The sequence below is a fragment of the Chinchilla lanigera genome, unplaced genomic scaffold (genome assembly GCF_000276665.1).
Source record: "Chinchilla lanigera isolate Chin_1 unplaced genomic scaffold, ChiLan1.0 scaffold00003, whole genome shotgun sequence".
Lineage (NCBI taxonomy): Eukaryota > Metazoa > Chordata > Mammalia > Rodentia > Chinchillidae > Chinchilla > Chinchilla lanigera.
This window is the reverse complement of record NW_004955404.1, coordinates 39,448,925-39,475,803: the sequence shown is the minus strand read 5'-3', so window position 1 is coordinate 39,475,803 and position 26,879 is coordinate 39,448,925. Positions and strand designations below refer to the sequence as shown.

At 34.1% G+C, this 26,879-nt stretch overlaps 1 protein-coding gene and 1 long non-coding RNA gene across 6 annotated transcripts in view; one reads left to right on the top strand and one right to left on the bottom strand.

The window, feature by feature from the left end:
- The window catches only part of Pcdh9 (protocadherin 9), an 867,732-nt gene that overhangs the window by 58,408 nt on the left and 782,445 nt on the right, over positions 1 to 26,879 (bottom strand). The window lies entirely within an intron of this gene.
- Positions 8,188 to 22,791, top strand: LOC102029470. Its single transcript, XR_001234988.1, has 3 exons — positions 8,188 to 8,266; positions 9,357 to 9,406; positions 22,699 to 22,791. It is a non-coding gene; the product is annotated as an uncharacterized LOC102029470 (long non-coding RNA).

Genomic DNA, 26,879 nt, shown 5'->3' with positions numbered 1-26,879 from the left:
GGCCGTCTATTTTTCTTTGTTTTTTATTGTAGTGCTGAGCATCCGTCTCCGGGCCTTGCACACGTGTTATTCCAGGAGCTCCCCCACGCCCCGCCAGCGTCCCCATCATAGTGCTTTTATTAGCGTATGTTTGTCAGATACCGTGAGTAACATAGGAAAATATAAACTCTCAACCTGAAAGGTATGTCTGGGACTAGTTCGTGTTCTCTAAGATTGAAGAACGAATTTTAGGAACAACAGAGGTTAAGACCAGAACATATTTATTGAAGGAAAGAAAGCTTCCGTCCAAGAGAGAGACAGAAGAGGGGCCCAAGTGGGTTGCCCCCGGCTACAATTCTGAGAGTGAAAGGTATTGATGAAAACGAGACTTTATGAACAACTCTATCATTTCAAAAGCCTCTATGCACCGATTGCACATATCCTTTGAGTGTGTGTGTGTGTGTGTGTGTGTGTATGTGAATTTGAAAGTAGGTGACTAATGAATAATTGCAGCAAAATGCAAAGTTAAAGGACTACATCATGTTCTAATCACAGCCCTTGGGAACAACACTTTATAGAAGCCACACATTTTATCTACCTTATTGTAGTGGATTGATAACTGGTGGTCAACTTATAACCCCCCCGCTGAACTGAGTAAATGTGGTGCTGGGTGTGGTAGGCCCACCTGAGAACTGTTGCCAACAGCATAAAGGCAGACCTGGAGAAGAAGAAGCAGGCTGTTGGGAGCTGAGACAGGTAGAGGGGAGCTGGCTTTCCTGATGAATTTGCTGTTTTCATCCTCCGAGGAGCTCGGGACCTCGCTGGCACTGAGAATGGCTTCAGTTCATTTTGGAGAGCTCTGGTCCTCGCTTTGAGCATCGCTTCCTGGTTTTGGAGGGGAAGATGGTGCGCTGCCGGCCTCCTGGAAAAGCTTGCTGCGTCGGTTTCCCTGATGGGAACTCGGCCATCCTGATCATCGGAGGAGCTCGGGACCCCACTGTTGCCGAGGATGGCCGTGGTACCTTTTGGGGGAGCTCCGGTTCTTCTGAGCATCACTTCCTGGCTCCAGTGCAGATCCCTCAGCCTGCTAGCATAGGTCCTTCTTCCTGCTGGCACAGGTTTGTAGATTCCACCACTGACCTTTGGGCCTTTCCAGCAGATCCATGAAACATGTCTGCATGAGGCGTTGTCATGGGCGCTGGGCCTCCAGTTGCATTCATGGGAGGCATTGTTATGAGCTCTGGGTATTCAGCTCAACTCATGTAGGACATTGTTGTGGGATCCAGGCCCTCAGCTGGATTCCTTGGTCTTAGTGTGTGGACAGATTTCCTGCACTCTTTTGTGTACTGTTCTTTGGGTGACTTAGAAATAATCATATAAAGTGTGTGTCCTGTATTATGTTGTTCCTCTTGCAAAATAAGCCCCAAACCAACACACTTATATCTTACTTCATCTATAAAAGAAAACAAGATAAATATTCTTATATTTGTAATTCTGTGTCTAATCCAAAAAATCAAAATTCCATTTGATTTAATATTCTTATCATTTTAACAAAGTTTGGTTTGTCTTCATTGGCTCCATTAAACATAAAATATACATTTTTATATAACTAAGTTGTTTAGGGAAATTAGGATTGCTATTGTTCATTGGAGCATTCAGATTTATTATGTAGCCAGAAATTACTCCACAACTATGATTATCAGGTTCAACAGAAATGAAAAGATATACCCTACAATTTTATTAAGGAAATGTATAACCTAAAGGTTTGATATTAAAAGAATGCCTTTAGAAGTCTTCACACAGAAACTACACATTGAAAACACAAGAAATTATGGAAAAGAGATTCTAGGACCTTTTAGCTTATTGTATGGCTTCAAACTTAACTCTACAAAAAATATATAAAATCCAGATGGCGGAGATCAACTTTTACTGAATCTCATATGAGAAAATATACTTAAATATGAATGACTATATTTGTACATGCGAACATATTCTCTTCATCCATAATGCATGCGTTTCCCCATGACTGTGTACGTGTCTCCGTGAGCACACACTGAGACTTGGCATAATGATGTTGTGCCTACAACTTTTGCAGTTTCTAAAGAAACAAAGTTTGTTTTCTCATTTCTTTTTTACTTTTGTGCTTATTTTATTTCAACAGACATTTTATACAGTAGCTAGAGTTTGATAAATTAACCTTGACTTGATTGTCTGCAAATATACAGACACATTTACTCATGGAGCTAAAGAGAGGTTGGAGGTTGATCACATGATCAGTCTGAAGCCCTTGCAAGTCTTTCACTGTTGGAACTTGATTACTAACTGTAATTGGTAAAGTTTAAATTTTTTATACAGATTATTTCTTTAGAGTAACTGAACAAAGTAGGACATTACTCAGTAAAAGTCTGTTTTTCAAAAATCTTTGCAGACTAGTTCATTTAAGGAGTGTATGGAATTGATTAGGAATATCTCCTTTCTACCTATTGCATTAAATTGCCACATTTTCTGACAGTTACAACTACATTACCAGTATACATGGAAAATGGAATAAAATAGAAGATGTAGCCCTATTGCAGATTAAAAAAGAAAAAAAAAAGATCTCTACATAAGAAAGAAAGCCTTGGAGAAAATATAAGTAGATTCTGCTACATACTTCAAGTATGTGAGATGCAGAACAATTTTCTTGCAGACTAGATGCAAAGATTATGCTGAATATAGTATAGAACATAATTGTAAAACTGCCAATATGGATGGAGATCTCGATCAGATAGAGGCTCTGACACTGACACATTCAAAAGGAGAGCAAGTCTCTAGAGATGCTTCCCACAATCCCTTCTACGCCTTCATTGTGCAGATCCCCACTTTGCTTCAGAAAGTACAAGCGGCTCCTCAGAGATGCCTTTTTTGAGTCAAGGCTCCTTCCTTTGTTATAACTTCCAGGGAATAACACCTACGAATTTAATTTCTCCCCATCTGTATCCACATCAGCAGGGTTAAGATCCAGCTCTCCCTTACATTTTCTCGGTATCTTTCTACATGCTATTTTCTTGCTCATCACATGGCAAAAATGAGGCTCCTACAGCAGGCAGGTTACAGAATGACAAGGTTCCCTCTTGGAGGAATGTCATTTAATGGTTCTTGTAGTCCAAGTGATGTGTCACCTCTGGAGAACATGGCAGTCTGACAGTTATTTCTGAGTCATCTTGGTGTATTTGAAACAGTTGGTACTCTCCCTTGACACTTGTCAACATGTGCAGATAACATTTTAACTGGCACATTGTCACCAGAAACCTCAAACCAGTAACAGCTGAGTAGCTGTGAATATATGACTTCCAGTGCAAGGAGGAATTAGGGTACTAGCCTCAGAAAGGGAGCCCTTCAGATTGGGTGTTGATTTTATTCTTTTAAATATTTGACTACTGAGTTAACAGGTAATTAATGTGAGATATATATAGAGAGATATAGATATATAGATATATGGGTTTTTTCTATTTCTTGTACCCTGGAAAAAATAATTAAAAAGAAATAAGCCTGTTAAATTGAAAAATAGAAAAAAGTGAAGTGATATCTATTAGGTTTGTGAATGGAAAATACAAGGATTCACTGGACATCTCAACTAGAAAATTGCTTTACTTCTGAATTTTGTGTTTGACTCCTCAGTGTCTAATACTTCCTTTGATAAATAGTGATGTTCCAGGAAATGTTTCACTAAATAAATAAATTAGTCACTTAATTATTATGAAATAAATTATTAATGTTAAAATGTAACTGTTGTATATTTATCTAGGAGTAATTGGGAGAGATTTTCATAAAGTTTTTAAAACTTAAACTTATCACTTTGCAATTTGTTCTGCGTTTCCAAATCACATAAAATGTACATGGCATAGCTAAATAGTTTAGCTAAATAGTTTAGTTTCCAAATCACATTAAATGTACATGGCATAGCTAAAAACGGTTTCCTTTACCAAATAGTATTTATACTGGGATTCATCAAATCAAAATGAGGGGATAATATCACACAAAGAAAGTCTATTATTTCTTTTTGGGCCTTCCAAAAGAGTCTGGATGATTTATAAGGTTTCCTTTTGTTTTACTTTGTTTTGCTTTTGAGACAGGGCCTCCCTGTGTGTGTGTAGCCCAGGCTGGCCTCAGATTCATGGTAATCCTCGTCTCAGCTTCGACTGCTGGGAATACAGGCGAGTGAAACCATGTCCAACTAAGGTTTCTTTCTTTTAACTTTCACATTAAAATTATATGTATTTATAGGGAATAGTATGATGTTTCAATTTCATATAATTCAATAAATTTGTGTTAAAATTTGCAAATAACTAGAAGAGAGAAGTTTTAAGGCTGCAAACACAAAGGACTGCTAGATACAAAACTAGTTACCCTGCCTTTATCAGTAATAAATCTTGACATGCGTTGAAATAAACTGTACCTCAAAATATTCACCACACCTCAGAAATGTACACCAAATTTACCTCAGAAATTTATATACCAATTATAGTTAATCAAAATTTAGAAAAAATTTTAGAGATAATTTTATCTATTCTGATTTTTTTCATTAGATACTGTATACAGATACCATATTAGCATATTCACCCACAAATTCATACAACTAAAGAATACTATTTTACTTAAAATATTTCCTACTTGAATTTTGTTATAATATGGCCTTTTTAGATTTATGAAATTCATATTCTAATAATAATCATTTTCATTTTATTTATATACCTCATAATGCCACAGATTATTCTCCTAAAATGTTCTTGTGACCTAAATTTTTGACTAAAATAATCTTTTCTCAAAAATTTGTTACTTATGTCTTCCACTGCAATCTTTCAACACTTCCAAAATCAGTCTCTATCTTCCTTTTAAAAATTCTGGTTGAAATCACTTGTAGCTCTTTTAAAATCCCCTAATGCCTGTGCACCCATGTTTATATACATATAACCCAAATGCTCATCAACCGAGCAGAGAAAACAAAAAGATGGGGAATTTTTATACAGTGGAGTACTATGCAGCCATAAAGAAGGATAAACTTGAGAATTTTATGTCAGTGGTTGCAACTAGAGACCATACTTATAAGTGAAATAAATTGGACTTACATTGATAAACAGCGTATTGTCTCCCTGGTATGAGAAACTGAAAGAGTGAATAAGATCCAAAATGTACAACAGATATTGTGAAATGGGAAGAAATTGTTCAAAGGAAAAAAGGAACTGGGATAGAGGAAATGGGAAAGGAAAAAAGGGAAAAGGAAAAAAATTAAAGATGGTTATACTACTAGTTTTTTTTTGTTTCTTTGAAAGGAAGTTTTTTTGTTATTTTTTTTTGGGGATTTTTTACTCCCTCATCTTGTACTCCCAGTATCTACTTTAAAGATAATGATGTGCAGTGTACTAACTGTTGCTATTCTCCTATTATACTGTTATGAAATTTTTTCCATAAAATAAAACAAATCCCCTAATAACATTTCTTCTTAGCAGGCGCTAAGGGATTTTACGTTCTTGCTTTCTTTTTACTTTTGTTAGTACATGTTTGCAGTACATAATGATTCATTCACTGTGGGGAACTGGTAGGTGTACATAGCACATTTCAGTTCCCTTTTCTTGCCTTCTTCCTTTCACCCCTCTTTCATTTTTCCAGTAACAGAATCATGTATTTGTATGGTAGGACCTTAAAAAATTATTATATATTTAGATTGAAAACCTCACTAATATGCCAAAGTATATATATCAAACATGTCAGACAGTGGTACTAAGTCAGTGGACACTTTAGATACATTATCCATGCTGGAGAGATTTCTATTATTATCTTAATATAATTGTCTCATTATTTTACATTTGAGTACACTATTTACTGAACTGAATTGTATGTTCTTAGTGCAAAATGAGTGTTGTGATTTTCATAATTTCTCAGAGACTTTCTCAGTGCTCTTCTATATAGAATAACTATCCAACAAACATTAGTTGATGAAAATAACAAAGGCTCAAAAGCATTATTTCATTATAACTTAATGTACTTGCTTAGTGCATGAAATAATACTTCAATTCATCTGATTCAGCTGAGTCTGATTCAGCTGTACAGAATATGGTCAAAAAAACTAGAGCTTATCACTCACCTTTATAATGTACCATGGCTATTACATTCCAATAAACCCCGCAGTTATCATTAACTGTGGTTATGTTTAACAAGTATCATGCTAGTTATAATTTTATTTTCTATTTTGCTTACAAACCTAATGTATAATAGAGCAAATTTCCAGATTCCTATGCACTAAATCAGCATTTTTACTTTATTTGTTTATATGGGCAAGTCATTTCCTTCAATATCATTAGCATATCTACCCAAACTAAGTCAACATTAAACATTCCCAGTTTAGTTTGCTTTCACATCTTTCCGATGTGTTAACTATGCAATTCAAATTATTTCCAAAAATGTCCAATAGATCAAATCATTAAGAAGACCTTACCTGCAAGTGTAGAAAAATTTGTTTACAGTGATAAATGAAATAAAGCTTTTGCCTACATTTATAAGGGAGTTTACAATACATGCAATTCAAGAAACTGTTAGTTTAAATAAACACATATCTGTTTGTCAACCCAAACACCGCTTCATATCTATACATTTGTTGGAATTACAGCTGCACGTTAAATCTTAAAATTCAAGTGCTGCTCTCCAAGGAAGCATTTCTCAAGAGCATTTTTGACAGATTAATTGCAATATCACATCTGAACTGAGAAATTCTGGGTTGAAAGGTGAGCAGTGAAAGGATAAAGGTTTCATAAAACCCTGTGGGGTGGAATGAAAAGGCAAGGGTGGGAAGCTGCTAGGGGTGACAGAGCCTCACGCGTTTGCTGGAGACAGCCCGACGGCACACAACCCATGAAAGGAAAACATCCACCACCCGTGAGCAATTGCCTTGCTCAGGTGTTTGCACTATGTTCTGAGAAGATGAAGCTGTTGAAATGGTCCTGAGTAGAATCTAATGAAATCTGTTGGGAAGGATAACTCTGAGAACGTTGCAAAGCCTAAAAACGAACGGAATCATGCTTGCAGTCTAGCCCAGGACATGAAACCCACCTGCAAAGAGTTTCTACACAGTCCTTAGAAATTCGACATCACTTAATCTCTTGAAATTCTACATCACTTAAGGTGTAATCAAATGGAAAGATGTAAATGTATTTATGAAACATAAATTGAACATTTAAAGAAGAATTTAGACTAATGAGTTTAAATGACAAATATCTGAAGTTATAAAAATGTAGAAAGTGCAGCTTAGTTTTAAAATGTAGCAGTTCAGTTTTAAAGAGAAAAAGCAACAATGCACTATTTATTTTAAGTATTATGAATTTAATTTTCTTTGCGAATATATGAGCATTTTCTAAATATTTAGCTTTACAACTGAGTTAAAATTTTATTATAAAAAATTATTCTGAAATTACACAGAATTCCTGTGTTCATTCCACCAACAGATAAATTTCCAGTTGTGCTCCAATACGTTCAAGGCAGTTTTAAGCAACATACATGCTCAAATTATTGAATGTCTTGTCAAAACAAAAGTTTAAGACTCTTCCTCTTTCAATAAGTGTGCATGAATTTGCATTAATCTCCAAATATTTGTGTGTATTCAGCTTATTAATGTCACATCTCTGATTTCTTAATAGATAAGAGTCAAGTACATCTTCCCGATAAAGTTCAGAAACAATGTCTGTAAAAATGACGTAGTATAGATTTAATTTCAGTACAGCCTATAAAGTACACATAACTACTTAGCAAATATAGTGGTTAAACTACCATGAATTTGTGTGGTTAGATTTTTATTTTGCTTTTCTTGTGAGTTAAAGTAAGAAAGTTCAAAAGATTTCTCTTTAGGTTGTTTGTGTTTACAAGTGTGCTTAGTAGTCTTAGAAATGGCTGCAGATGCAGCGTATTAATGTGTCTTAATTACAGGCTTTTCAAGGGTGAACATCTGTGCCCTTTTGTACAACTATGTAGACATTTAGATGATGATTTGAGAAGACTTTGTGGTTAAATTTAAACACTGTACTTGCTAATTCACTGTATCTAGTATAAATCAGGAATATTTAAAGCTTTCTGTGTAATAATTTGACATACCATTTCATCCTTACATAATTTTGTTGTCTATAAATACTTTATAACATAAAATAAGAATAAGGTTAATATTTCTTATATTTAAATCTAATTTTCAGTTGGCAAAAAGAAAAGCCAAGGTGATATCCTGCATTTTGCTCTTCTTTAGGAAAATATCAGCTTCTTGATGGTAAGCACCGGGTGTTCTTCATTCTCCCACTCTTATCTTTTTTATTTTAAAATAGCATGCTGTATCAGAAAGTATAATGACACTAGTATTTTGAAATAAAGTTATTTTATGTTATTTTTCTTATTATATTGTGGGATGAGTCAAACAATAGAGTCAGCCTTTTTGACCACAATACATAAGCTGAAACCTTTAAAAGAGGCCTGAATTTGAAAGCAACACCTAGTCAACCTTGATTTATTAAATGAGCATGGTGTATGGTAAAGCTGGTGTGGGAATGATGCAGCAAGAACTAACTTTTATTGGAAGACTCGTATTAAAAATTGTTGACAGAATATGCTAAAATTATTTAATCCATTCGAGACAATATTTTGTTTGCTGAAAAAGTTAGAAACAATCTTTCTCCAGAAAAATAAGGTGCATTCTCTAGGAAGAATTGTTGTCACCAGAATTCTTCTGGTGAACAGTGTAATAAAGAACCAGTTGGAAAGACTTGTTGATGAGCTGTCAGTGCATATGCATTGTTAGCAAGCAGGCCTAAGTGACTGAGGTGTTGTTCAGAGGTAGAACAGGTGCTTAGTATCCATGCAGCACTCGATGCCAGCACCAGCACCACACAAGGGCCTTAGTATCCTCTCGGCTGGGGGAAGCCTGAACAAGCTGTATTTCTCATCCTATTCTTTTGTCCTCCCATTTCTTAGAGCACTTACTTTTCAACACTTTGAATTGGAAATCCTTTCTCTGGCTATTTCAGCCATAAATCTTCTAAAACCACATATATTTTTCTCAAGCACCTAGAAGCTATCTTTTTGCAATGGATTCATCAAGAAAAATAGGACCCTAGTCTTCCATTCTCTATGGGAGAATAGAACCCTAGCTTCCATAAACAACAATTAGCAAACACAGATGTCCTAAGAACATATGCCAACGTCCCCACTAAAGCTTCTCCATGTTTTCCCTTGAATTCTTCCCATTAGTTTTAGCAGAGTGAGTGTAAGTTTTTCCCCTAAAACAACAGTCCTGAACGAGGTCTTCCTTGCTATTTTTGCCTAGTGTATGCTGCGCTTATCCTGTCACTATCTTTAAATTTCAGGATCAGAATCGCACTCTTCGATCTACCCTTTTCACTGTCTTTGGTCACAGGTAAATTGACAAACGTTTCACTGTATATAGCTACTGTACTGATAATAATACAAAACAAGTTGATTAATATTTGATGAGTATCCTGTTTTGATAATAAGGCCATTATTCCTGATGGTATAAAATACACTTTTAAAAGTAACATTGTGAATTCAAAATTAACACAGAAGTAGTGAAAATGACATCTACATTGAGAAAAATCTTTCATGAATCATATGTTTCCAAATCCTTCCCTAGTCAGTAATTTTTAGGAAGCTTCTCTCAAGAATAAAGTTAATCAATAAGAACAAAGTAAATGAATTAATTACAGGAATTACAGATTTTAAGTTAACTTACCTTTACAACACAATATTGAAATTTATTGGATGCTTGGAGACCCCACAATCTTCCTACTCAAACACAATTCAGCAGAATATTTACTTAAACTTCTACATTTACTGCTTCTATAGAAAGTTTGTCAATAGATTTCAAGGGAAGTTTTTTGCCTTAATTAATTAAAAACCTGCCCTTAGTTGGAGAAATGGAAAATCAGACTTATTTTTTAATGTTTTTAAGGAAAAATCAAATGTGATGAAAATAATGTATAGTTTTGAAATAACTAAAAATGTCATTTTTTCTACATTTTAAAATGTTTTTGAAATAAAATGGAAGCATGACTAAAACAATTAGATTAAGGTAGATCTTTTTTTTGTTTTTGTTTTTGTCCTTTTGAGACAGTCTCGCTATTCAGTTCAGGCTGGCCATGAGCTCACTCTGTAGCCCAGGCTGGCCTCAAACTCACAACAATCCTCCTACCTCAGTCTCCCAAGTGCTGGGATTATATGCGAGCATCACCACACCCAGCAGATCTTTATTTTAAACTGAGCTAATTTTAGTTTTTTAGGCTAGCAATCAACAAGGTGCTAACCATCAATATAAAAATACCCCTTCTGAATAAGCAATATCTTATTACATTGCTTGTAACTTTTCCTTAAAGATATATTTAAGAAGCTAAAGTTTGGTTTACTTGTTTCCTGTCCTCGATGCACAGACAACCTGCATTTAATTTGTCTAAAAGATTTGTAGTTTTCAGACTAAAGGAGACCTACTTTAACACCTGTTTCCCATTTCCTTTTCACTTAGTTATCACTACTTTCAAAGACTCATAATAAACTCTGGGATGACCCACAATACTTATATCAATTTCCTTGTCAATTCATTTTTGCCTGAACATATGTATTGATTGCTAATTGTCAGAAAGTGTTGCTTTGCTATATACTGGAAATGATGAAAAGATAAAAAACATGCACAACCTGCCCTGAAGTTTTAATTTGGATGCTAAAACTTGTATGAAATTTCAGATCCATAAATAACTATTGTAAAAGATAGAAAATGATAAACGCCATACAACTAAAATCAATGAAATGCTGTTGGCATCCTGGTTTTGGAGACATTTAATAAAACCATGAAACTGGGGATGATTTCAGAATTGTAACTGGATCTTAGAAGACATGAAGCATTTGGTTGAGACAGAAAGTATGTTTAAAAGCATTGCAGATAGTGAATATTATATACATAAAAAGGCAAGGGAACCGAAAAGTAGAAAGGGAAGGAAATATGCCTTTAAGTAATTTACACTGGTTACACCCCAGGCACAGTGATTATTTTAGTAGAAATTAGACTGCTAAATGAGGTTAAAATTATGACAAATCTTGATCATTAAGGCAGTTTTGATTGTGCATTTTATCAAATAAAAGGGGATATGTTTTAATATCAAAGGAATGATAGCATCAGAGTTCTATTATAAAAAGTTTAAGTGAAAGGAATTACACAAAAATATATTGAAAGGGGGTGTCTTGGTTATTTTTCTCTCATTGCTGAGAGAGAATACCTGACACCCAAAATTAAGGAAGGAAAGGTTTATTTAGCTCAAAGTTTTTGGAGGTTTCAGTCCATACTTGGCTGGTTCCAAGGCACAGTGGCACACGGCACAGGGCAACCTTCCATGGGGGGCAGACAGGGGGGGCAACAAGAGCAAAAAGGGGAGGATTGGCAGCTTTCAGCCTCTTTCTCTCCCTTACATATGCAAACTATCTGCCCCAGGATGGGTATAGCACTCATACCCATAATCCCATCATTGAACCATGGATCAGTCATAAACTAAAAGTCTGCCCCATGACTGCATGAGGCTTTGGGGGGACATCCAGACACAAACTATAACCAGGAGAAATACCCATTGGTGGGATAAGCTCCTAATCAGTTAATTGTAGTGATCTGAATATGAAATAATTTAGTCTGTAAGCAAGACAGCATCAAGATAGATTGAAAAGAACATCACATTGTGTCCCCAGCGTAGGAACCTGAAAGAGTAAGTAAAATCTAAAAGGTACAATAGATATTGTGAAAGGAAAAAAAAACTGCTCAAAAGGAAGAACAACTGGGATGAGAGAAAAGAGATAAGAAAGAAGTGGAAAATGTTAATATATATACACAAGACAGCTAAGATAGATGTGCTACTAATTTCTATTGTGTTATTGAAAGGAACAATTAATGTTTAGTTGTTTGATCAAACTTATGGGCCTATATTTGTTTATCTGAGTAACCATTATGAAGATACCAATATGCAATACAACAACCACTGTTAATTTCATATCACCTTGTCTGCAATTCTTCATTACTTTTATTGTTTTTCTGTTTTTATTTATATCTGTGTGTCTGTTAATATGTTTTTGGTTTTTTAATCTTTAAAATAAAAAATTAGAGAAAGTAAAAGATATAATAGCTTTAAAAAAGATCTGTTGAAAAGGTACAATATATAAAACACAATCACTGATTTGAGGCTTAGATTAAGGTAGAGAGCAAAGAATATTACATGATTTTAATTTATCCTTTTACCTAGGATAGATGGCTGACACAACTGCTATGGGCAATAGATGATAATGTTTTAAAAATTTGAAAAATATAATTTCCTTACAGTCTAGCAATACCATTTCTGAGAATATATCCAAAGAAGGAAGGACATTATCACAGTGATAGTTATATACTCATGTTCATAGTAGGTTTATTTGCAATCAAATGGGGAAAATTTAAATAGTAGTGGTTGACTATATAAGCAAAACAGTGTTTAAATGAGAATGGAATACTACTATTCAGCCATAAAAAGAAGAAAATTCTGACAACATGGCTGAATGATGAGGATATTAAGCCAGTCACAGAAAGGCAAATGTTATGCATGTTTACATGTATGACATGTCAAGAGTGCTCAAATGCATAGAAAAAAAAGTACAGTGGTGCTGTCAGTGGCCAAGAGAACTAAATGGAAACTTACTATTTCATGGACAGAGACTTTCAGTTTTGCAGGAAGAAAATAGATTTCCTCAATGGGAATAGAATGATATTACTGAACTGCATATTTAAGTATGGTTGAGATACTTACTGAACTGTATATGTAAGTGTGCTTAATTTTTATTTTGTGTATATTTTTCACAAATCATTGTAAAAGAAAAGAAAAGGAAAGGAAGGGTGTGTGTGCATACAGTTGATCAGAAACCCTTCTTCAAGACAGCACATTTAGGACAGATAATGTCAAAACAAAGTGGCCTTTAAAAATTACCGGTATCTATTTAGAATCAACAGCAACAAGTCAGGAAACAAAACCCTGTATGTAAGAGTGGGATGCTGTATTTAACAGACAGATGCGATTAATTATTGTATCCTGTCACATCAAGGCTTTCAAAGAGCCCCCTTTGCGTGGGTACTAGCACCATGTAACAGGAGGCTGAACTTCCAGTTTTTGCTTCTGGTACTTATTTACAAGAGCTTAGAAAACTTAATTAAAACAACTAATATCTAACAATACCTGTTTATCTCATGGGGATAAAATGTTTCAAATAACACATTTATGAACGTTTGGATACACAGAAGGCAAAAATTATTATCATCTGCTGACCTCCTTGATGAGTTTTGTGTAAAGAATAACAGTTTCTAGGTTAATTGCTCCACAGCAGATTGCCAGACATTATCAAGGGCAGGCAGGGGCTGTTATTAGCTACTGACATCACACACCAGGGTGATCAATGGAGAGAACAAGCCAGATGATATAGATGCAACGTTCAAACTCATTTAACTAGTCTACACATTTGAATTCAGATAGTTTTACAAATTCATTGTTTATCTTTTCGGTGCCACAAACTTTTTGTGTGTTGGTCTTTTAGCTAAATTATCTGTGACACGGAGAAGAAAGAATAAAACCAGAACAAGGAACATAGGTGCATTAGACAAAATACGTAAGGCATATAGGAGAAGCAAGAATCAAAGGGGAACTAAAGTGACAGAATAATACTTGTAGAAATTTGGTAAGAGGTAGCTCTTGTTCGTTTAGATCACAGCTGACAGGAAGCTAGAGAGACGGGGAATTGCAGTTTCCATCCCTGAACTTGGCACATTAAATGTTATTTTATTCAATTTTCACAACAATTCAAGAAGATAGACTTTTATTCTGATTTTTCAGATGAGGACTCTATATGAATTTGTCCCAAATCACACAACTGATAAATGAAGGTTGGATTTCCAGTCAATTCTTGGAAGCTCCTGTGCCCAGGCATTTTCCATGACACCATCCACCCGACTTGCATCTCTCAAAATGCACTTAGGTGTATTTTTATCAGAAAGCTCACAAGCCTCAATGGCATTTCATCTTCTAAATCTAAACTGTCTCTAACTGGAGGGCATATGTCTATAAAATCGAGTATATTCTTGTGCTGAGCAACAACATACATCTTTCTGATGAGGACAGAAAGGTCAGAGAAGTTTTGAGGCAAAAGGATGGTCAAAGCACCAAAGCACGTCATGGCTAATGTTTTCACTGAGGGGGATTACAGAAATGAAAGAATTTATCCACAGGGACTCACCTAATGATCATTCTTCCCCTACACCATGCTGACAATCTACAAATTATTGACAATTTTGGAGAAACTGAAGAAAGTTGCTATATATTATTTGTGAAAGATCCTAAAGTGTCTAATCACGAGCATCTTTATTAAAACTCTAAGTTGTTATTAAAGCATAACAGAAATCTCACTGTCAATGGTATAGTTACTTACCTAAAAGTTATCAGCATTTGCCATATGGTGTTAGTCTATTTCTAAACTTTTGTGTGATTCTATATTACCAATCAGGTACTTACGGGTAGGATATAATTAAATCTGTCATCAAGTTTCTGGAAAGTAACCTCATGCTATTATTAATTTAATCAGTAGTACTCATATTTGAATAGCAACTCTTTTACTTTCTATTCTTCCATTGAATAAAATGTTTTCCTGTTATCATTATTTCTATTAATTTCATGCTCATCTTACTAGTCACTACTAATTTGTTTTTTACCATATAATAAGAAAACAGTATGCAGATATCTATCCTTCCATTCTTTTTAACAATTAACACACCAAAAATTTAATGTGAGTTTAATAACAAATATCAGAAAACATGACAGAAATTTGCTTTTTGAGTACTTAGTGACTGTGACTTACATAGTTTTAAAATACATCTGGCAGTATTTTTCTACCTACACATAAGCAAATGCAAAAATACAAACTCAGTTGCAGGCAGAATTAATAAAGTACAGGTAACAAATTCAGAATAGTTCATATTAGTGAAGTTGAGTATTATTTAAGATGAAATATGACATGAATAAATATAAGATAAATATGAGAATAAACTAATGGAATAAGAGTACATTCTTGGCTCATATACTAAGTAGACCAGCCTATTATTCCATTGTACAAAGTGAGTGTCCAACAGAGGCAAAGTGTTGCAGGAAATACTTACAAAAGCACACATTCATTTTCTGTAAGTACCATAGAGATGATGAGCAACAGATGGTCATTTTACTCCTAAGCAAAAAACAAACATGAATAAATGAAGCTCATCCTCATAACTGACTTCCCATGAAGTTGGAGTATCCAAGGCCTTATAAAATTCAGAAGCACTCATGCACAAATGCAGAAAAAATGTCTAGGTCTCAAATTTTACCCTTGCCAGAACTAGAATAAGTCAAGGTTGAGTAAGAAAAGTTAGAATATTAACCCATGTGTTAGTATAGTGGAGAGTCACACATTGCTCCTGCATTTAACCAAATCACCAGACTACAAATGAAGATTATAGCATTGTGAGCTGAGTGCTAGAAACTGGAGCCATCTATGCTCTGACACTGAGTAAGTGAACTGTCTTCCATTTCACTGGATCCTGGAGCAGAGTAGCATCACTAGCTCTCAGACCACAGCTCTCAAAAACAGTTTGTCTGTTTAACAGCATTTGCGTGTTCTCAAATTCAGTCTTAAAATTGAAATTTTTAATAATTATATAATTTTATTGATGTCATATCTTATTGCAGTGATTCTTACATTTATGTGATTTAAATATTGTATATTCCATCAACATTGATATGTAGAGCAGAACACTATTTCTTAAGATAGCTACAGGGATTTCTCCTGAAACGCAAAATAAAAAGAAGTGACTCAAACAGAACCCAAGCCAAGAGTATTTGTAATTAGATGTGAATAAAATGTGTGAAAGTTGAGGAAAATTGTCACAAAAATCCAGATGAATTCTGTATCAAAGCTTCTTTCCTTATGTGTTCTTTAAGTTCTAGGCCTACTTAAAAGGATTACAAACATGTATCAATTAGAATATTATTAGACCAGGAAAAAAAACCACTTCATTAAAAAGACTTCCATCAAGAGATGTTCCTAGAATTGCATTAAAATGATCAGCGAATAGCTATACATTTACAAAATTTACACAAAAATGATTTTGCTATTCCTACTTTATTTAACATTTAATTATTCAACCACTTCTCTGGGCTGATGACATCAGTTATGAGAACTTCTGTTATACTTAAATCTGAGCAGTAGCAAAATAATTCTGAGCAGTAGCAAAATAATTAACTGTAGTTATGCTTTGTAAAATTGGTAAAAACAAGCTTAACCAAGATGACCTGAGGGGCTGGGAATTTAGCTCAGCGGCACAGTGCCAGCCTGCCAAGTGTGAAGTCGTGAGTTCGATTCCCGGTACTGGGAAAAAAGAACAAAAAAGAAGACCTGGACAGAATGCAACATATACAGAAAGAATTATTGTGCTTTCCTATAGTCAGATTGTCATTTGTAAACAGTCTCCATAATTGGGAAGAAAATATAATGGAAGCTGAATTGTTGGATTTTCACTCAAATGGAGAGATGTGGGACAGTAAGTCAGGCCACATTTAGTGGGTACCCTCTCAGTACACCTCACTGTGCAACAAGCATGATGTAAGTCAGTGTTTCCCAAATCACCGAATCACCTGGAGTGTGAACCCGTATTCTGAGGCGTCATCTCTGAATTTCAGATTCAGAAAGTTTGGAACAGGATTCAGTAGCAACATTTCTAACAACTTCTCAAGAAATGTTACCTGTGCTGCTCCAGCAAACACATGGGGAACCACTATTTCACAATACGAAAGACACAAGCTAAAGCAAAACAGAAAAATCAAGATTTCATTTTAGAAATATTTTCAATCTAAAAAAAAGCAGATATATGCAATCAGGTTCAAAAAGCAGCCACGGAAATAGCTCAGTGGCACAGCACCTGCCTGGAAGGTGCAAGGTCCTGAGGTCCATTCCCAGTACCAAAACAAACAGACAAACAAACAAACAGATGCAAAAAGCAAAGTGTATAAATAATTCAATATGTAAGTCAACCAACTGGTTGTCTGCTGATGCATTGCCAGTTGCCTGGAGCCAGTGATATGAAAGGATTCGGAAGGAATTAGCCAAAAATTCTTTTGCTTCCCCTACAATAAAAGGGAAGCAAAATTAACTGAACACTTATGGGAACAAACAAATGTGACAGCATGCACTGAGAAATATTTGGAAAGCAGACTGATAAAACTGTATCTGTCTCATCTCTTAAAAATTGACTATGCAATTTAGAAAGAACTGATAAAATTCTTATCTACTTTCTCATATCTGTATGTCCATCACTTTTCACCTTTCTTGCTTGATACTGTCTTTTCTTCTCCCCATGTTTCTCACCCTGTAGTTTTAGGTGTGGCCACCATCACAAACTAGGTTTTTAAAGTCAACATTTCAGTAACAGCTCTAATTCTATGACAAGCTGCTTCAAAAGGTATAAGTTTGTTCATTAGTATAATTGATTAAATTCTACTTGGAAAACATTATTCAAAGGTATTTAAATTGGGGAAAGAAAGGAAAATTCATTTAAAAGGAGACTATAGGTTACATTTCCCCTTCGTCTTTTAAGGATTGATTATAGAATTAGTTTTGCCGAAAAGCCCTAAGGATGAAGCGAAGTGCAAACTGAGTGCTCAAATAAAAATAGATCTAATCACATGAACTGTTCTGGAATTATTTTCATTCCGTGTTTCAAAAAGGTAATAACATTTTACACCATCTTGCCTGAACCCTGGTTTTTGTGAGAGGTAATCCATCCTGAGTTCATTTTACAGTTGCTAACTTCTTAGCTGGAGATGGGGGATTGCTTGCCTGTATGCAGAGATATTCTCTCAGAAAAATGATAGTTCTGAGATTGGGATAATGAGTACTTATGGGGTATTTTTAAACTATCTACATTCACATTGACTTCTTCAGATAAGGTCACCATGTTGTTGGGAGGGGTGAAAATTTCATACTTAAATAAAAAACCATACAAACAATATTAGACTCTGTTTTTAGAGGTTGTGCTAAAGCACTATGATTCTAGAATGAGTTTAGAATTTCTTCCACTTGACTTGAGAATTTCAATTCAAAAATTTTATTTTGCACCTTTATCTTATTTATGATTTTTCAATAAGTATTTATTAAATCTTACATAAGAAAAAAGAGGTAGGAAAACTGCTATTTTAGTAGTTCTTAGCATTTGCTAAACTGTGTATGTATTAACCAGTTGAATACTAACACATAAAAAGTTTAGATTCATTGTCTTATTCATCACTAATAGTATGTGTAAGGTTAGGATTTATGGAAATCTAGCAAATAAGGAAAGTAGTATAGGTCATTTATTTCTGTGAACCTGCAGCTTGCTGCTGAATTAGGATGATGATAAAAGTTCATCAGGCAAGTCACCTTCAAGCTGTCGATGTAAGACCTTTATCTCTCCAGGGAAACCAGGCAGAAACAGACACTTACAATTTTCCACTGTATAGGCAATCCCTACCTAACTGTTTAGCAAGAAGTATTCCAGCAATCTGTACAACAGATGTGACTACCTCGCTTAACACTAGCAGATGAAGAAAATAAGGGCAGAAGAGTCATATGCTAATCGTAAAGATGCACAGAGAAACTGCTGCCTGAGCACAGATAATACACCTCTCTCTGGCCATCTGTCCTACCATGTGTGCTGCACATCGCAAGAGGATGGGAGGAGGAGTGGGCAGCTGAGTTTAACTTCTAAAGAAGTGTTCTGCAATAGAAACAATAGAAGAACACTGCAAATGAAGTGTTCTGGAGTAGTAACAATAGAGGATGAGTTTTTCATTATTGTAAAGATTGTGAGTTATGAAAGTGCAAATTTTATGTAGTCTATACTTTAATAAAAACATAAATGTCAGTCACATGATGTCTTACTTTCCTTGACTGTATTCCAATAGCTTTTTTTTTTGAGTGGCAGGGAAAGACAAAAGCTGAGTTGCAGAATTTCATGAAGCCATCACTCCATATGAAAGCCATTATGCATATATGGATAAAACTGAGGTTGAGAGGGACTTCTGCAGAACCTTACAAAGAAAGTGACACTTCAAAGGACTGATTTAGAGGGGAATACTAGCTATAGTGCGGGATTATCCTGGCATTCAAATTGACTGCCAATCAGGTAAAAACTTAGCATAGGGTTTTACCAGAAATTAACTATTGTATTAATTAATCCTTAATTTTCACACTTAAGATATATAAGATATGAAAAATTCTGTATTTGGCAAACATGCCTTGATGATGACCTATCCAAGGAATAATTACAAAAATAACATCAATTCACTGATACATATGGAGATAGCACAGAGTGGCAGGGTTGAGTGGTAATCATGAGCAGGAAATGAACATGATAAAGACGGGATTCATCCCTGAGGTTAAAAAAACTGGATACTCTGAAGAATACACCTTGCTTAGAAAGGCCTTGATGCTAGTGATAAACTACCTAGTGCAAAAACTTCCAAGGATTAACACAGAAAACAAAATAAAAACTTTTGAGATAGAAAATAACAAGACACAAAGGCAAAATGCAACCTCACAAGTCTAACCCATTCAGAACAAGTCCAGGAGACAACAAGATAGAGGAAAATGGAAGACACTCATTTGATGCTTCTGAAATAATAACAACTGAAGTAAAGAAACAAATCCATGAGGCTGGAGAGGAAATCAGGTCTGAAATAATATTTGAGGTAAAAAAAAAGTCACATTTATAAGGGAATTGCTCAGCAAATGTAGAGTATGGATAGATTAAAAAATAGATGATGATAGGAAGAGGATGGAAACCATGAATGATCAATTTCTAAAGGAAATAGAATTCATTAAATGGATTCAAACAGATATCCAGGAAACTAGAAATTCCTCTAAAACCTGGCAAAACCACTTGAACAAAACTAAAGACCGAATTTCAGACCCTGAACACGTGATCTAGGCTAGTGATCATGAGAGGAAAGAACTGTTGAAAATAACAAAAGATCAGGAACTAACAATTCAACAGCTGCAGGATGATTCAAATGAAATAATATAAGAATAATTGGTTTCCATCACAAAAGCAGGACTTAACACAAATGACATAAGAAAAAACTATTTGCAGAAGAAGTAGCAGAAAATTTACCAAGCCTAGGAAAACAATCTGACATACAGTTAAGTGAGGCATATAGAATGCCAATTATCCATAACTAAAATAAATCTGCACCCAGACATAAAATAATCAAGATCCAGAAACTCAGCACATAAAATGGGATTCATCCCTGAGGTTAAAAAAAACTGGATACTCTGAAGAATACACAAGCACAGACACTAAATAGACAAAAACTGAAAACCTTTACTCTAAAATCAGGAACAAGACAAGGATATCAACTCACACCACTCCTTTCCAATATAGTTCTGGAAACACTAGCCAGAGAAATTAGACAATGGAGAGAAATAAAAGGAATAAGGATAGGAAAGGAAGAAGTGAAATTATCATTATTAATAGATGACATGATACTTATATAGAAGACTCTAAAAACTCCACCAAAACATTTCTAGATTTAATAACGAAATTCAGTAGCATAGCTGAATATAAAGTCAACACTCAGAAATAAATAGCATTCCTGTACACAAACAATAAACTCACTGAGAAAGACTAGGGAAATCATATCCTTCACAATAGCATCTAAAATATGAAATACTTAACAATCAAGCTAACAAAGAAAATAAAGGATATATATGTTCAAAATTACAGTAGTCTGAAGAAAGAGATTGATGAGGATATCAAAATATGGAAATATATCCCTTGCTCATGTATATGAAGAGCCAACATAGTGAAAATGGTCATATTCTCAGAATTATTATACATTATTAATGCAATCCTGATCAAAACACTCTTAGCACAACTCAGAGAACTAGAGAAAGGATTTATATAATTCATCTGGCACTAGAAGAGAACTAGAGTAACAAAGGCAATTCTGAGGAAAAAAAAAAAAAAAAAAGACTAGTCAGGGGGCATCACAATTCCTGACTTGAAATTATACTACAAATCTACTGTGATAAAATCAGCATGGCAACTGCAAAAAAGAAAAAAAACGACAAAACAGACCTGAGGACCAGTCAAACAGATTACAAGATGCAGACACAATTGCAAACACACTCAGCCACCTTATCTTTGACAAAGGGGCCAGACATTTTCACTGTAAGAAAGAAACCCTCTTTAATAAATGGAGCTGAAAAAACTGGTTCTCTACATGCCAAAGACTAAAAACTAGATGCATTTCTATTACCATGCATTAAGCTAAAGTCAAAATGGATCAAAGATCTAAATATTAAAACAGAAATCCTAAATCTACTGGAAGGGAAAGTTGGTAAAAATCTTGAAGTCACAGCTGTAAGTCGAAAATTCATGAACAAAACCCAGACTACATGGGAAATACCTCAAAGAATCAACAACTGAGATTTCATCTCATTGAAAAGTTTTTGGATAGCAAAAGAAATCACCAACCAAGTGAAAAAAAATAGCTCACAGAGTTAGGAAAAGTTTTAGCCAATTGTCCCTCAGACAAAAAACTTCTATCTATAACATATGAGGAATTAAAAATAATCAGAACCCAAATTCAAACCCCCAGTCATAAAATGGGCAACTGGGGTGAATATCCATTTCTCAGATGAAGAAATACAAACAGCAAATAAATATATGAAAAAATATTCAACATCACTGGTCATTTGAGAGATGTAAATTAAAATAGCACTGAGATTGCATCTTACTCTAGAAAGAATGGCTGTTTTCAAGAAATAAACCAATAACGAATGCTGGAGGGGCTGTGGGGAAAAAGGAACACTTCTCCACTGTTGGCAGCAGTATAGAGTGGTATAAGGAAATCAGTATGGAGATTCCTCAAAAAAACTATGATGAGAGGTCCCCTTTCACCTAGCTGTTTTCCTTCTGGGTATCTTCCCAGAAGAATAAAAATATCTTACCACAGTGATATGTTCACACCCATATTTATAGCAGCATAGTTTACAATAGCTAAATCTAGGAAACAACACAAATGCCCATCATCTGAGGAATGGATAAAAAAGATGTTTTTATGCAATGCAGTATTACTTAGCTATAAAGAAGGGTTAATTTGAGACTTTTATAAGTAAATGGATACAACCTGAGATGATACTCATAAGTGAAATAAATCAGACTGACATGTATAAATACCATTTTGTCTCCCTGGTGTGAGAAACTGAAACAGTAAATAAGTTTTAAAATATATAAGAGATACTATGAAATGGGAAGAAATTATTCAAGTGGAAAAAGGAACTAAGATGGGGGAAAGGTGAAAGGACAGTAGGGGAAAGGCCAGAAATGCAAGTCAGTAATACTGTTAGTGTCTGTTAGGTCATTAAAAAGGCAGGTTTGTGCTAATAATTGATCAGAGAAATTTTTATGTCCTTGTCTTATACCCTGGGCAACTGCTTTAAAGGTAATAACATGTAATGCATTAACTATTGTTATTCTCCTAATATTTTGTCATGTAATTTTGTTTTATCTTTTTTTCCTTATAAAAAGGAGAGGGTATAAGTGTGAGGTACAATTTTCTTTCCTCTGTTCCACAGATGCTTCATTACAAGCAGAAACGAGGAGGAGGAGGAGGTGGCAGGAGGAAGGAGATGCACGTACTTCTTGAAGGAATAAAATATAATGAAAAGTTCAACATATCATGTCTGAACTATATTTGTGTGTATAAATATGAATAAAGTTGATACATACAATTAGCTTTCCAAATTTGTTTCTTTAAAAGCATAAATTGTTTTTAGAATCTTTTTGTTTTGGGCACCGAGAATTGGACTCAGGGCCTTGTGATTGCCAGGCAGGCACTTGTGCCCCTGAGCTATATCTCCAGCCTTATAAATCGCTATTGAATACTAGATACAAAGTCTGATAATGAGCCGGAGAAACTGGCCTGTACCTTACAACTAACAAATTATATCCAAAAATTCAAGTAGTTCTTTTCTAGGTAGACAAATACAAAAAGAACACTCAAGAAGAATTACATTTAAAACACACATGGGCCTGGTGAAATCAAAAGTCATTCAAGCATACAGCTAAATTCAGGAATTAGTATATAACATATAGAAAAAAATTACATAATGTCTTTCAGGATACAATGGCTCTTTGGCCATAAACATTTTTTGCAGCATTTATACAAATGTTAACCATGAGGATAACGTTCAATTTCTTACATGAATAGAGATATGAGTAGATTTCCAATAGTAGGACAGAAACACAAAGTAAATGAAATGATAGCTGTCTATTTGAAATTTCAAGTCAAAACCTTTAAAACTTATCCATTCCCATGGCAGGAGAGTAGATATTCTGCCCTAACTCAGGAATTTCAGTAAAGTACACTGTAACAATTCTAAGTGATACAGTCTTAGAAACTTGAGAAATGGTAAGGCAAAATAAATGCAAACCTATGGAGTACTTTGACAGAATAATATAGTAGATGACACATATTCTTGAGAGCGGGAAATGAAGAATGAATTTTGGCTAAGGGACAAAAATCACATTTCCCCCAGTGTCTGATAGATAATGATATAATCTCTTTCATTATGAGATCTAGAAATTTGATTCAAACTGAGATATATACAAGAGTACAGTTTGTCTACTTTTATGGTTATTTTTTCAAAAATGGCTGCCTAGCCAACTAGAGTTTTGATTTAGGACATGTTTTTGTTCTTATATTTTATTTTATTTTCTAGAGAAACCTGTATTCAATCATAAAAAGTCAATATTACTTAATTTCAATAGTAACATTAAGTCTTCTTTAACATTAAGTAAAGCAGTTGACTTCAGATAGAAATGTATTCACGTGAAACATCAGAAAAAATACAGAGAAGTTTTCGTAGAGTATTCATGATGCTTGGAAATTTATTTTTTCACCCCAGCAACCTTGACAAAAATAGATTTTTATACTTTTTTAAGAAAATGAGTTTAAAATTACATTTTAAGAAGTAAGATTAAAAATAGTTCTTCTTGTGAAGACCATTATCTTGGGATAGATTTTTTTTTTTCCTTAGGAACAATATTTTTATTTCTTAATTCAATTTTGTCTTTAACTTTCTGCTACAAAAAAGACAGACTTACATCTTATAAATTATAAATAATAGGAATTTATTTGGGGAAAGAAAATTACTTTAGTATTTTGTTTTGTGTAAATCTTTGGGGTATCTATTTATTCATTTTATAGTGACGTGTTATTTGATTAAAAAATATGACAGATCTCAAAGAAGAGAAAAACTTCAGTGTGCAAAAGATAGCAAAGACATTGAATAGTTTCATCTGAGTTAAAATAATTTAAAGTAATTTAGTCTTGTCAGATTTTGGAAGACTTAATTCTACTATTGAAATTAAGTAATATTGACTTTTTATGAGTGAATGCAGGTTTCTCTAGAAAATAAAATAAAATACAAGAACAAAAACATGTCCTAAATCAGAACTCTAGTTGGCTAGGTAGCTATTTTTGAAAAAATAACCATAAAACTAGACAATAAGATGTGAAGTCAAAGGAAAACAGTCAAAATTCTAATCTGGATCTTTTCATGTGATTTTTAATTATAAAAGCCTCTTTATTCTCCTTGAAAAGAATTTCAAACTTTACAAATCTCACTGCAAGCATGTGATCTATTAGTAGTTTTAAAACTCTCACCCAGGCTCTACTTTGGAACTGCAGTAAATTAGACAGGAGTTTTTAAGTTGTCTCTAAATGGTTATAATTAAACCCTCACTTAGAGCTTTGCCATCTATTCCAAGGACAAACTCAATGTGGTAAGGATGCATAGAGTAGAATTATTAAGAGGAAGAAGAAAAAATGAAAAAGAAAACTTTGACTTGGCATAGATTCTTGTATAAGGGTGCAGGTTAGATACTCCAATAATTTCTTCTAAAAAGAAATTGTTATAGGAAGATCAAAAAGGTTAGGTGAACAGAAGAAAAGAACAGTACAACCTTTCTTTTCACAGCTGTGATTTGAAATGAACTCTTTGCCCAGGAAATCTATTAATTATTAAACTTTTTATCTTATTTACTGTGAGGGCCAGGGATATAGCTTGGTGGCGTAAGCGACTTCCTGAGTTCAATTCCCAGTGCCAAAACAACAACAACAAATAAAACCAAAAATAAATAAATGGATTCACTGTGAAAACAAATGTACTCCTTTGAATGACCCTAATTCAAGTCCAATGTGTACTGATAGGCCAAATTCTTTAAAATGAATCTAATTAGCAAGAACATAGCACATAGCCCATAAGTGAAGAAAGATAACTGATGCGACTTAGAAATGGGAATAAAATTAATGTCAAGAAGGGCAGGATATTGAGGCAATAGAGTTGCTATGTTGAGTGGGAAAAAAGTGTCTGAAATAAAGGGAGAGCTATCAATTACTATTTTTTTAGCTACTAATATGTTTGTAAAATAGGAGCCAAGACATAGGACATTCCTGTTACATGAGTTACGAGGATGTTCAAATGACTTGTTATGAACTTAGTCATCTGATAATTTAGTAAATCACATTTTTGTACTAAAATTATTTTTAGAAATGAAATGAACAGTTATCTGTCAGCTATAGTTCAAGAGTGTGCAATTCTGATTTTTCTCTCACTCAAAGACAAGCTTCAGATATGATCTAAGGATAATGAAATATACCTAATTATTTTGTATATAGAGAAAAATGCACCATGCATTTAAAACTAGCATGCTATAGTTCAAATGAAATATTTTCAGGCATCAATTTGTTATGATCAACAAGACACATTTAACAGAAAGAAAATTATACTGTGAACATTTATTTGATAAGAAAAATGAGATGCAGTGAGCAACAAAATGATATACCTTTATATGAATGCTCCACTAATGAATAAGTAGAAGTGTCTTTGACACTACTTCAGTCATTTTTCACCCTCATAGTTTAGGTTTAAAGGCACTGTATCCCATTGCCTATCTTCTAAGAAAATCTGAATCATTGACTTTTAAAATGCTTGGAAACATCGTCTCTCCTCAGGGGAAGTGCAATGTCATTTTCAAGGATGGCACACATCAAAGTCAATGTGCTAATTGGTTTTAGTTGTTTTCCAAGAACTCTGAATGCTACTTGCAGTTCCAAGGGGAAAAAGGAAGGTAGGTCATTTGACCTCCAGACATCAGCAACATAACAAAAAGATGGCATCACTGTTTTTTAAATATAAAAATAATGACAAACATTTTGTTTGATAGCATTTTATTTATGAGCTAAAATAATATTTCACACTCCAGGAATTTCTGTATGTAACTTTAATTGTCCAAATTCTTATTTTTTCTTATGTAACACATGAATTATTATCACGCCAAATATTATAAAAGCTTTCTAAATAAAAACAATATTAATTTCCAAAGGAATGAGCAATAACATTTTGAAGATATAAAGTTTATACTGAAATAGCTTACTGCCTATTCATTTTAATAATTGACCAATATTAAATAAGCCTTCCAGGATTTATTTTCCATTTTAAATGTATTCATTTCTGAGCTCTTAGTTTTCACACAGAAATATCTAAATAAAACGACTCTTTGCAAGTAGAAATATTTCTGCTCAAAGACTTCATGGCAATCTTTAAAACCAGAAATTTATAGAAAAGGCTAAGATATAAGTCACTGTACAAAGAAGGAATTTCCTACATGTCTGTCCCAGCTATGATATATTATGAATGTTAGGTTTTATTTTTAACCTATTTATATACTTGGAATTTTTGCCTTGCAAATA